Source organism: Primulina eburnea, chromosome 11 (assembly GCF_022965805.1).
Source record: "Primulina eburnea isolate SZY01 chromosome 11, ASM2296580v1, whole genome shotgun sequence".
Lineage (NCBI taxonomy): Eukaryota > Viridiplantae > Streptophyta > Magnoliopsida > Lamiales > Gesneriaceae > Primulina > Primulina eburnea.
In genome coordinates, this window is record NC_133111.1 from 30,803,864 (window position 1) to 30,815,933 (window position 12,070).

The following is a 12,070-nucleotide window of genomic DNA, read 5'->3' on the forward strand; positions in this document are numbered from 1 at the left end:
TGATGCATGCGCGAGTTGTCTAAATATATATATATAGACATGCAAGTCGGTTTTCAGAACATAAAATCGAGAAAAGGGTCTGAAGAAGAAAGGAGAAAATCCTTACGCCTTTTGTGAGAAATCCGTCCATCAGATTTTAAATCCGACTTCAGTACCGAGTTCCTATCAACGTAGGCTACGACTGGACGTAAGTTTTGCTACATTTTGACATGTTTTGAAATTAGACTATTGTCAGAATTGAATAGGATTCATATATGATGTTCTTGTCATGTTAGACATCATAGAATCGAAGTCAGATTAAAGAACGGACTGTTTATGTAATTGTTATGATTTTTGGAATCAATTTGACTGAGAATTCATATCGGATATGTATTGTTATTGAGATTATGACTGGTATCGATATTGATTATGAGTTCTGGTATTATATCCGTGATGTTTGGACTGACGGGATTATCGAGACGGTATTGTTATGCCGTCGAAACATCAGTTGATTGAAATTGAATAGAGTCGGTATTGATTTAGATTGTATTGATATACCGTATGTCGATTGACATTGATCAGATTGTATTGTGATTTGATATTGATCAGAACAGGTATTGAATTGAGTTGTTTATTGATATTATACTTGTTCGATATTGTTATTACCAGATTGGGAATGGACCGAGATAGAGTCGGGACTTCTTCTTCTTCTGAGCGAGAAGATAAAGGTATAAATTAATGTTGAGTTGGGATTGCACAACTCGAGGGAGGTTTGACTCGAGTTTCCCTAAATCACATACTGTACCTTATTGCATTGATATTTGCATTGAGTTGATTGATATACTTGTTCTCTTGATATTAGATAACAGGTATTAGACGAGTTATCTTGTGACAGAAGTGCCGGATAGTGGTGGTATCGCCACGGCACATTGCACGATGTCTCAAGATAGGATATTAGCGATAGAGCTACAGTCCTTGACGGTTAGGTCAGGACACTGGATGTTTGGTTATATCGAGTAATGGAATCTATTACGGAATTCGATATAGGAACACCATATTTGGTTATATCGAGTAAAGGGTATTGGAATTCTTCTATTACGGAATTCGATATAGGAATACCAGGGCACTGGTTATATCGAGTAATAGAGATTATGGTTCCATCCTTTACGGAATTCGATATAGGAATACCACATCTGGAAACCGGGATCCCTAGACTAGGAGTGAGTCTAGTCTAAAATGTAGAGTCACGAGTTTGAGTGACAGTTATATTGATTGATATTGATTGATGTTGATTATGTCCCTGAATATGGTTCATGTCCTTACATGTTCCAGATGGTGGTCCATGTTTAGAATAGAAATTATTCTTGATACTGATCATGTTCCAGATGTTGGTCCATGTTTAGAATAGAAGTTATTCTTGGGATTGATTATGTTCCTGATATTGGTACATGTTTAGAATATGAATTATTCTTGATATTGATTTATGTTCCTGATATTGGTACATTCCTAGAATAGAATTTATTCTAGATATTGAATTATGTTCCTGATTAGGGTACATGTTTAGAATATGATTTATTCTGGTTATTGATTTATATCATGATGTTGATATAGGATATGATTTTTGTTATATGCTCTTATATGATTTATATGATTGCATGTATACATGATTTATACTGGGATATTTATATCTCACCGGAGTTATCCGGCTGTTGTCTTGTTTGTATGTGTGCATGGCAACAGGTGGGCTAGAATCAGGGTCGTGAAGAGAATGAGGCTGGACTAGATAGCGTGGAGATCCGGGCTTCAGAAGCAACTTAGGATTCAGCACTGATATGTAGTTGAACCTAGTTGGATTATTGTAGATGACATCAGATTTGTATGTTCATGTTTAACATGTAATTTGATTTTAATTACATTACGTTTCCGCTTTGCATTTTAAAAGAAAAATTTTTAGACCCTGTTTATTATGAATGATTAAATATTCTTAAAGACGATTAAGGAATAGATTAGCGTCCGGGTCCCCACAAATGGGTCCAAGAAGCCCTAGAAATATTTTTTATAATTTTCGAAAATTTGCATGTTAAAGATTTATGGTTTTTGGGCTTTTTGTTTAGGGATATTTGGGCATTTTAATCTTAAGTAATTTGGGCTCAATAAAAGCTATTTAATTGCAAAATTAAATTTTATAAAAATTAGTTTTCAAAAATAATGCATTTGATATGTTAAAAATCCATCGTTTGCCCAAAACCGGCTTTCTGCATAAAATCGAGCTCGTCTCGTAAAATAATTTTAATTCTATCATTTTTAGAAATATTTAATCATATTAATAGGCCTTGAAAATATTTATTGAAAAATATCTATTTTGTCTTTCAATCTCATTTCCCAATCTTATTATCGAATATTTGGGTAAAATCCTTCCATTTCATGAAATCATGTCATATAATATTTTAATCATGCAATCATACATTTAATCACATAATATGCATCATGCAAGAATTTAACATCAATTAACTATAACAATTATGTAATTTAATTCATTTGCATACATGCGGTTTACGTATGTTGGCTTTGGACGTTACATTGAGTCTATTGACCTTAATCATGAGAGCAAATAATTCATATACATTCACAAGTAATAGTGAAAATATTTTATTAATATAACTTTTCATAAACGTAACCTTAAAAAAATTTTCTTTCATCATATCATATTTCATTTCTTCATATACGTATATGTTTCTCTTTATATTGAATTCAGATCTTCAATTGTGACTTTCATATTAGATGTAGGTTGATGGATCCATTTACGTATTACCACGGTACCCGACGGCGGGGACATAAGTTACCCTCTCACCCGTCAACTGAGCATTGGCCTTCTATATCATTGTATTAGTCACAATCAATTCACCTCTTTCAATTTTTCATATTTTCATCACTTATAAAAATTCATGCACATATAAATCATTTTTCTTTTAAACCTTTAAAATTAACGTTTCATCATAAAATTTCATAAACAATTATCTTAATAAACCACTACATGGTGCTGACTTTTCATTGTTATGCATGTGTTTAGGGGGAATTGATTGTAAAAAGTCCCACTGATAAGACGATTGTTAGTTATATTTGGAGCCTCGCTTATTTTCAAGCCTCGTAGCTTAACTAATAATATCATTTAGTAATAGTTTTAAGTACTTATCACTTAGTAATATTTTTACGTACTCATTTATTTACTTAATCAACCATTAATAGCAATTTGACTCTTTAAAATTTTAATTGCAATTATTCAGTTCGAATGATTCAAAATTATTTACACGTTTATATTCTGATAAAATTTACGATTGGTTCGTACATCGTACGAATTTTTAAATTTTCAAGTACTCTTAGTTGACAGTTTGAAGCGGGTCTTGACTGTCCAAATCAGGTTGCAAATATAAATAACAATCCTTATCTCTTATTTTCTTTACCGACTCTTTTAATTTTCAAACTTCAAGATTTCAAATTTTTCTGGCATCAAAGTTTCTCACTTTCTTCCAAGAATTATTTCTACAGATATGACTACTCTTTCCAAAATCGTAAATGTATTTGCCACCAATTATGATTCAATCTACGTCATGGAAGCTGCAGCTATTGTTGGAGTATTCAAGCTGGTTGAGTCTTCTGGACTCAGGCTGTTTCTAAGTTCTTGTCTGGACATTTATGTGTCGAAACTGAAGAATTTATACTCCAAATGTGAAACATATGCTATTTTTTTTTAAATCATAAACACGAAAATTACTAATTTAAAATTAATATTTTCATAAATCATAACAATTTAACATTTAAAATCTCAAGTGCAAAAAAAAATCCTTAAATCGTCTACTAACCAAAAATCATACGTCGACCTTTAACAAGATCAACTAACAATAAAATAAAGCATAAAATATCTCTAATAAAATCAATAACACTAATATTTTAAAACTTTATCTAACAAGCTAATGCGGAAAATAAATGTCTCTCAGGCGTGTACTGCCGCATTCGATTCACTTTAGCGTCAGTGCCTCTTCATATCATCAAATCCTGAAACATTCAAACCTAGCGAGTCTAATGACTCAGCAAACATGAGTAGCAAATAATACATATACAATCGCAAGTATTAAAAATCATACTTTTATTTAAAATAGATTTTATGCATAAATAAATCGTAAATCGTAAAATCATTTAATCGTAAAACTTTCAATTCTTTATCATTTTGGATGAAGTTTAATCCTTGAAAGTGACTAGCATTTCATCCTCTGGTCGACTGACCAGTCTTCAGCTCCACATGGCCCATGGAGACCGGCACTAGGCATCATGGAAATACGATCATCGGGCTCCTTCTAGGATTGTTTCCCGTAAACGGGCTCCCTCTAGTTAGTGAAGAAATGGTTGCTACAAAGAAGTCAACTAGTGAATAGAGGAACAATAAAGCTCAAGTTTCTAAACCCAAGAAGAAATTGGTACTTCATTCTAGTGACCCTAAGGGTGCCAGTCATCCTCCTCCCAAGAAGCTAAGGACTACCAAAACAAAGCCAACCTCAAGTACTATAACGTCCAAAAATCAGTGTACGTAAACCACATGTATACAAATTATTTAAATTACTTATTTATTTTATTAGGATAAAAATTTTGTAAATATGCTAGAGTCTAAATTATTTGACATGTAGAACCTTATTTTATCCGGAAAGACGATTTTAGTCAAACAAATGACTTTTATGGGCCCAAAAGTTATTATTTATGAAAACGATTTTTTTAAACTTTTATTTTATATTTAATTAGGCCTTAAATGCCTAATTATTTTCAAAGATAGAGTCCTAAAAACTCTAAACTCTAGATTCTTTTATCAACTGAAAAACTAAGTTATAAAATCAAACCCTAGGCTTCTAAAGTCTCGCCTTGGCCGAAAATTTCACACACCACATACATACAATTTTCAAAATATCAAAGCAAGAATTCCAAGGTTGTTCGTTCCTCTTCGTAATCCACGCCAACGATTAAATATTCGAGCGTTATAATTGGAAATGCACGTTTCTAAACTTTATTTTTGCACCATTAAAATCATATTATGCATGATTTATGTTTTAAAGCACGAAAATTATATTTATCAAATTATTGACGGTTGGATGAATAATTTTCAAAGTGTTGACGTTTCTATGATTGTACGAATTGTGTTAAACTTTGTAAGGAACATGCTGCCAATATGAGATAAGGGAAGTCGTTCAAGGATAAGGGAAGTCGAACCTCGGGTTTTCTTGGGTTACCCATGGAGTTTGGTGACACGATGGCTCGGCTAGGAGGGGCACCGCACCTCGGCTCGGCCAGGGCTTGGTGGGGGCTGTGTTGATGGGCTAGGAACGATCCTAGGGCGGCTGGACATGACTGTACCCGAGGGGGGCAAAACCGTAGGTTTGAGGATAATGAGGCACGCGTGGCTCGGTCTGGGTGCAGGGGCACGCGTGGTGGCTCAATTCTTGTCATAAGGGGTCTGGTAGGGTCCTGGATGGGTTCCTAGGCGACTGGGCTCGGTGGTAGATGGGTTGGTGAAACCCGCAAACCCTAGGAAAAGAAAAAAGAGGGTTGGTCGTGGCTCGGCTGCAAGGGCTGGTAGGACGACTGATTTGAGTGGCTAGACTGGTTCAATTAGGGTCCAGGACCGTAGGCTAGGGACTGGTCGAGTTCTGGTTCAAGGTGGCTCGAGGGAGGCTCGGGTTTTTGAGAAAAAAATGGCTTAGGAAGGTTATGGTTCGGTTATAGCTTGGAAAGGAAAACAGGCTTGAACCGTGGATCAAGGGGTTGGTTCGTGGTTCACAGGGGTAGTTTAGGATTAAAAGTTTATTTAATATTTGAGAAGAAAATATTAAGTTTTGAATTTATTCGGGTTTAAAACACTTCATGGTTTAGCTATTAAGTAATTAAATCTAAATGCTCGGGTTTACGTCTAAGAAAAATATTATATGTCAAATGAAGCTTATATGATGCTATGGGATAGGATTGAGTCAAGAAAAGTAAGAAAAGTCAAAATTAAGAAGTTTGAGGTTCAGGGGTAAATTTGTCATTTTACGTCACAGGAAGTTCGAAAGATCTGGCAATGTCCCGAAGAATCATAATACATGCTAAATGATATTTTAAAATGCTTATGATGAAAATATGATATTTTATGATATATGGAAAGGTTGTACGATTTTTCTCGTAAAATGCTATTTTTAAAGGACACAATATTTTATAAATAAAAAGAAAAGAAGTTTATTGTTAAGGATCTGAATTGAGTGTGACTTTAAAGCTTTAATGGGGATATCGTGAGGAAAAAAGTCCCAAAAAGAGCCTGTTTATGGGTAAATACCCCAAAAGGAGACCGACAATTTTATTTCCATATTTGGCCACAACCAAATGACGAGATTTACTTACGCGCCCCGCCCCCAGGTACGTTGTATAGCTAGACCGATCAATCGACAATGATGATATGATATATGATAGTCACTTTCAAGAATCAAATTTCACTCAAAAAATGATATACATGATGAGAAGCTTTACAATTTAATGACTTATGATATGATATATGATTACGATTTATTAACTTATGATATGATATATTATTACGAGTTTTTACGCTAGTTTATTTTATTAAAGATTTATTTTAATGCTGCATGTGCCTGTATATGTATTATTTGTTACGTATGTTTAGAACGTGCTGGATAATTAGATTAAGATTTAAAGTTTGAGTAGATCGGGTCTGGCAGTACACTCTCGAGGGACTTTTATTTTCCGCATTAGATTAAGATTTAAAGTTTTAAAGTAAAGATTTTGAGGATTATTTATTTAAATATTTTATACGTTATTTTGAAGTTTAGTTTGGACTATTTTAAAATTGACATACAATTTTGTGGACAAAAATTTATGGATTTTATGCATTTAAGATTTTTAAATATTAGTTTTTATGTTGAATGGTGTTGAAGTTAGAAGAAAATATTAAAAAAAATAAAAATAAATTCCGTAGTATTTATTTAAATTTTAAAGTTGTAAGGGACATTTCAAGTACTCTGATGGCCAAGCCTATCATATCAATCCAAACATCTCAAGTTTCAAGAGATCAAAATGTTACTATTTGATGTGATTCTTCAAACACGAAAAGCAAACGCGCCCAAAATCCGAGTCACGCCCTCGATTCGATGGAATAAAGAAACGGTTGTGTTTTCCCGATCTTTGAAACAAGTAATGGATAGGTGTGATAATCGCCTCTAGATCACGCGGTCTAGCAACAATTAATCAACGAGAGAAACAATCGCGTTTCAAGAGAACCTCCAAAGAACCCGTCCTTGGCAACCCTCGTGAAAATCGATCGACAAACGCCACAAAAGATAAATCTTTTGATAAGTTTGATTTGATACAACGCAAAAGTTATAACGAAACTTAAGCTTGTGTTGAGAGAATTCTCAAAGGAATTTTCATAAACTCAATAATGAACAAAAGTTGTTTACAATGAATGAAAATTAGTCTATATATTGATACCAAATCACAAAGATATGAAATCTAGTTACCTAACTAATTAAAACTCTAAATTAGGAAAAAATATTCTCGCCAAAACATATAGGACACGGACCCCGTGTATGCCTCTGGGTGAGGGTCCGTGTATACTCGGGCAAAATTATTCTCCAGCAAACAAAGGGCACGGACCCCGTGTATGGGTCCGGAGCAGGGTCCGTGTAGGCTCGGGAATTCGCCTTCTCGACTGTATTGGGCACGGACCCCGTGTGCAGGTTTGTGCTCGGGTCCGTGCAGCCTCGGGTCTTTTGAACAATGCTTGAATAATGTCCTTTGGCTTTTCCCACGCACTCCCATGCATCACGAGACCTACTTCCTTGCTCATCAATCCTTGTAGGGCCTCTTTGAACTTCCTTAGCCGTCCTTTGAACGCCATGCCCGGCCAGATTCACATCATACTCCCCTTCTTCAAAAAGATTTGTCCTCAAATCTTGCCCCCCTGCACAAAAACGAAGCAAGTTAGTAATAAAAAGAATTAAATTATCAACATGCTTACCTTTCAGCACTAGGTTGTAGATGCCACCGCCCACACGCGCCATCAACGCCTTGATCCCTAACTCCATGGCAACATTCACTATCAACTCATCAACATCAAAATATACCAAATAATAAATGACACCAAATGATAAAATACCATTAAGTATCACAAAAATCAAGTTCTTCCCCTTCTTAGACCTAGTTAACACAAAAATGAAATCCATACAAGTGTACGACCATAGCTCACTAGGAATAAGACATAGTTCATGCATGACATAAGAGTCTATCCCAAATGTCAATCTCTTATATGCAATGCATGTTTCACAATCCCACTCAACATACCTCTTCATATGCAACTAACACATATAATCATGCATTTTATCAATGATGAAATCATAACAATATGCATCACTAGCGGGTAACTCATAAAATGAGCATAACATGAACAACTTAATCTCCTTAAAATTATATTTGTCATGAACAAAGAAATTCTTATATTCATTTAACTCACCACATGAATTTAATTCTAATGCACATAGGTCATTGCCATGACAAAGTGTCAATTGGACAATTTTTGAACACTCAAAATCAATAATATTCGAATCTAATTCATGCAATACATATTCATTCTCAATAATATGACACTTAGGTAACAAGATTAAATCACACTCACATCTCCTATACATCACATTCTCAACTTGTCCCTATAATTCTTGAAAACAAAACAACAATGAATTAAGGTAAGGAAGAAAATCATACCTCCTAGGTGTTGTGTTGACAAATAACCTTATCTCTATGGCTCTTGAATCCATATGGTTCATCCCATTGTATCCTCACACCATCAACACTTGCTAGCCTCCCCATCATGGCATTACTGTAATCCTGCAAAGAAGAAGTAACAATGCTCGGGGTCGAACCGGCTATATCATCATAATGAGAATAAACCACTTTGTACAAAGGTACATGTAATGGTTTATGCAATAATAAACAACTCTCAACCTCACTCTTTTCACTCCTTTGGGCTTTTAATTCATTTTTATTTTCTTTTTCTTTGGCCTCTTTTGCATTTTCATCTTTTCTTTCTATGGCCATCTCACTCTTTTGATCACTCATTCTTTCGGCCATTTTAAATTTTTTTTCACTCACACAATTAAATTGCAGTTGATCGTCAGTAATTACAATTGAAATAGACGGATCGAGAAAGGTACATGATGAATCATAACATGCGTGCAACAAATTATTACAACTTTCTTCTTTCTCCTCCATAGCACACACATTAGAAACAAATCCACCATCTAAGAATTCACCCTCCACAGCACAACACTCTATGCTCAAGTCAGAAATCAGTGGAGTAACCAACCTTCTCAATTCTCTCAACCTCCACTTTAGGCTCAACATCAATGCTCACTTCAACTCCCCACTCGACTGCAACCTTAGATTCACATTCAACTGCCACCTCAACCTCATCCTCAACCTCCACTTGAGATCCACGCCCAACCGCAACATCAACCTCCATTTGAGATTTAAGCTCAACTGGCGATTTTACTACAGTCACCTCCTCACGTGGACATTGGGTGATATCATGCCCAACCTTTAAACACCAACAACAGATAATATCACAAGTACTAGAATTTGAGTTTTTAAATGTACCTTGATATTCATGTTTGCTAGCTTGACGCCTCGACTCCTTCTTTGGCCTAACAATGATTTTCTCTTCACTCGACCTCCGTGCGGATGCCAAAAACTCCTTCCACGAGTCACTTCCACCACCTCTCCTATTGTTGTGATTTGGAACAAACTGCTTCCTCATCACCCTTTTCATCTCATCCCACGTAACTATAGGGTCATCCCCACATCGTCTCCTACGCAATACTAACTTATCCCACCAAGTCGTAGCATAGTCGGTAAACTCACTGCAAGCTCGTCTTACCTTCATTGATTCAGTTTAATCATCCCGGCTCTCAAATACACACTCCATTCTCTCTTCCCACTCAAGGTACGCCTTTGGATCTGCTTCCCCACTGAAAAATGGAATGGTCATATTCGTGCCACTCAGTTTATACCCTTCTCGGCTTCTATACCCCTTATCTTCATCAGATCGCCTATCATAATGACGGTCCACGTGCAACAGCCTATTTCCTCCAAATCTACTACCTCGCCTATTCTCATCAACATGCATATTATACATCTCCTCTTCTTCACACCCCCTATATTTTTTTCGTAGAGGCTTAAACTCCTTCTCCCGCATTCTATCCAACCCTCCTAACATCGTTTGAAATTGACGTTCGTCAATCATTATACCTGCAAGAAAAGGTTAGTATAAAACAATAAAATAATAAAGTTTCCTCACCACAAATTCTCACAAATCACTCCAATGAAAATTCACTCGCACTCGTCTTTTTTCCTCACCACAAAACCTCACAATTCACTCCAATGAAAATTCACTACACTCAAATATTTTCACTCAAGTGAGAATTCTCAAGGGCGCTTAAGTCTCGTGGCTTCCACGTATCAAACTTATGAGATCAATCTAGTGACGCTTGAAATTCGACTCACTTAGACCACACAAGAACAAGCAACTTCGAAAATTGACTAGAATGCGACTAAATGACAAGGACAAACTTAACGCTGAAGTATATAAGCGCTAAAATTCCAACAAACACCCGATTCAATTTTTTTTTTCCGGGTGAACAGTAATTCCGGCAGATGAACAGTAACTCCGGAAATGAATAGTAACTCCGATGAACAGTAACTCCGGAAATGAATAGTAACTCCGCTAGTCAGGGGGATATCCCTTGCAGATGTCGATGAAGTTGTGCAGTTCATTGCGCAACAATAGAATAATGAATTTTTGGTTGAACTCCCTCTATTTTCTCTTGTTCTTGAACAATTTGTCCTTCCATAAAAAATGCCAGAAACTATTGTGCCAGAATAATAACTGATTCTGTCAGAGAATGAAGAATCAATTGGGGTTGAAGTTGTGAAAAAATATAATGTACTGCCTAAGTTAGTTGAGTTGGTACATGAGATTGAAATGGTCGAACAAACAATATCAGTACCAGATGGTGCTGAAATTTAAGAAGTTCAGAAGTTGAGTACGTCAGTCAGACTGAACCAATTTTGGAGATTGATCAGGAACCAAATCTTACTATTGTTCTCACTCCTCCACCTATTGGATCCAAAGAAATTTCAAGGATATTCATGAACTCTCTAGACTTAGAAATTCTGGAAAATCACAAGCTCTAGAACATCAATACTAGTTTGACTTCGGTTACCTGCAACTTGACACGCTTGAAGTGAGGAAAGCTAACTACTTTTGATATTGTTGAAAGCTACAAATATAAAATTCTCAAAGAAGTATCTTCAATCTCTAAGAATGATAGGATCAGTTGGTAGGTTAAAGAGTGTTTAGAAAGGGGGTAGGGGTTGAATAAGCACTTGATAATTTTACCACTTTATAAAATAATGAGTCAGTTTAGTGATAAACTGAACTGGAGAATCTTGTTATGTCAATGTCAATCAGTTAACTAATGAAACTGTTGAAATAAACTGACAGATAGAATAAACTTGAAAATAAGAGACACAAGATTTATGGATGTTTGGAGATTTCAAACACTCCTACGTTATCCTTTCTATCTCGAAGATATGATATTTACTAAAAGACTTTGATCTATACAGTGATTTATACAAACCCACTTCAGTTTGGACTTACCACTGCCAAGACTGAAACTCTTAATATCAATAAAGTTTATCAGTACTCAACTGATATGAAACTTCTTAGCACAACTGATCTCTATAAGATCAAATAATACAACAGTAAGTGTTTGTGCTTGTAAGCTCAAAGAATAGTCTTGAATACTATTAATGTATATGCTAAGTGTGAGTTTTTGAAATATTTGAATAGGAATAGAAAGCTTGTTAAGATTTCAGCAGAGTAACAGCTTGGTTGATTAGAGACGTTATTATTATTTACTCAGCTGCTCTTCTCGCCTATTTATAGGTTTTGCTTCCAACGATAACAATGAATGCATTTTGAATCTTTATATCCGTTGTTAGCCACGTC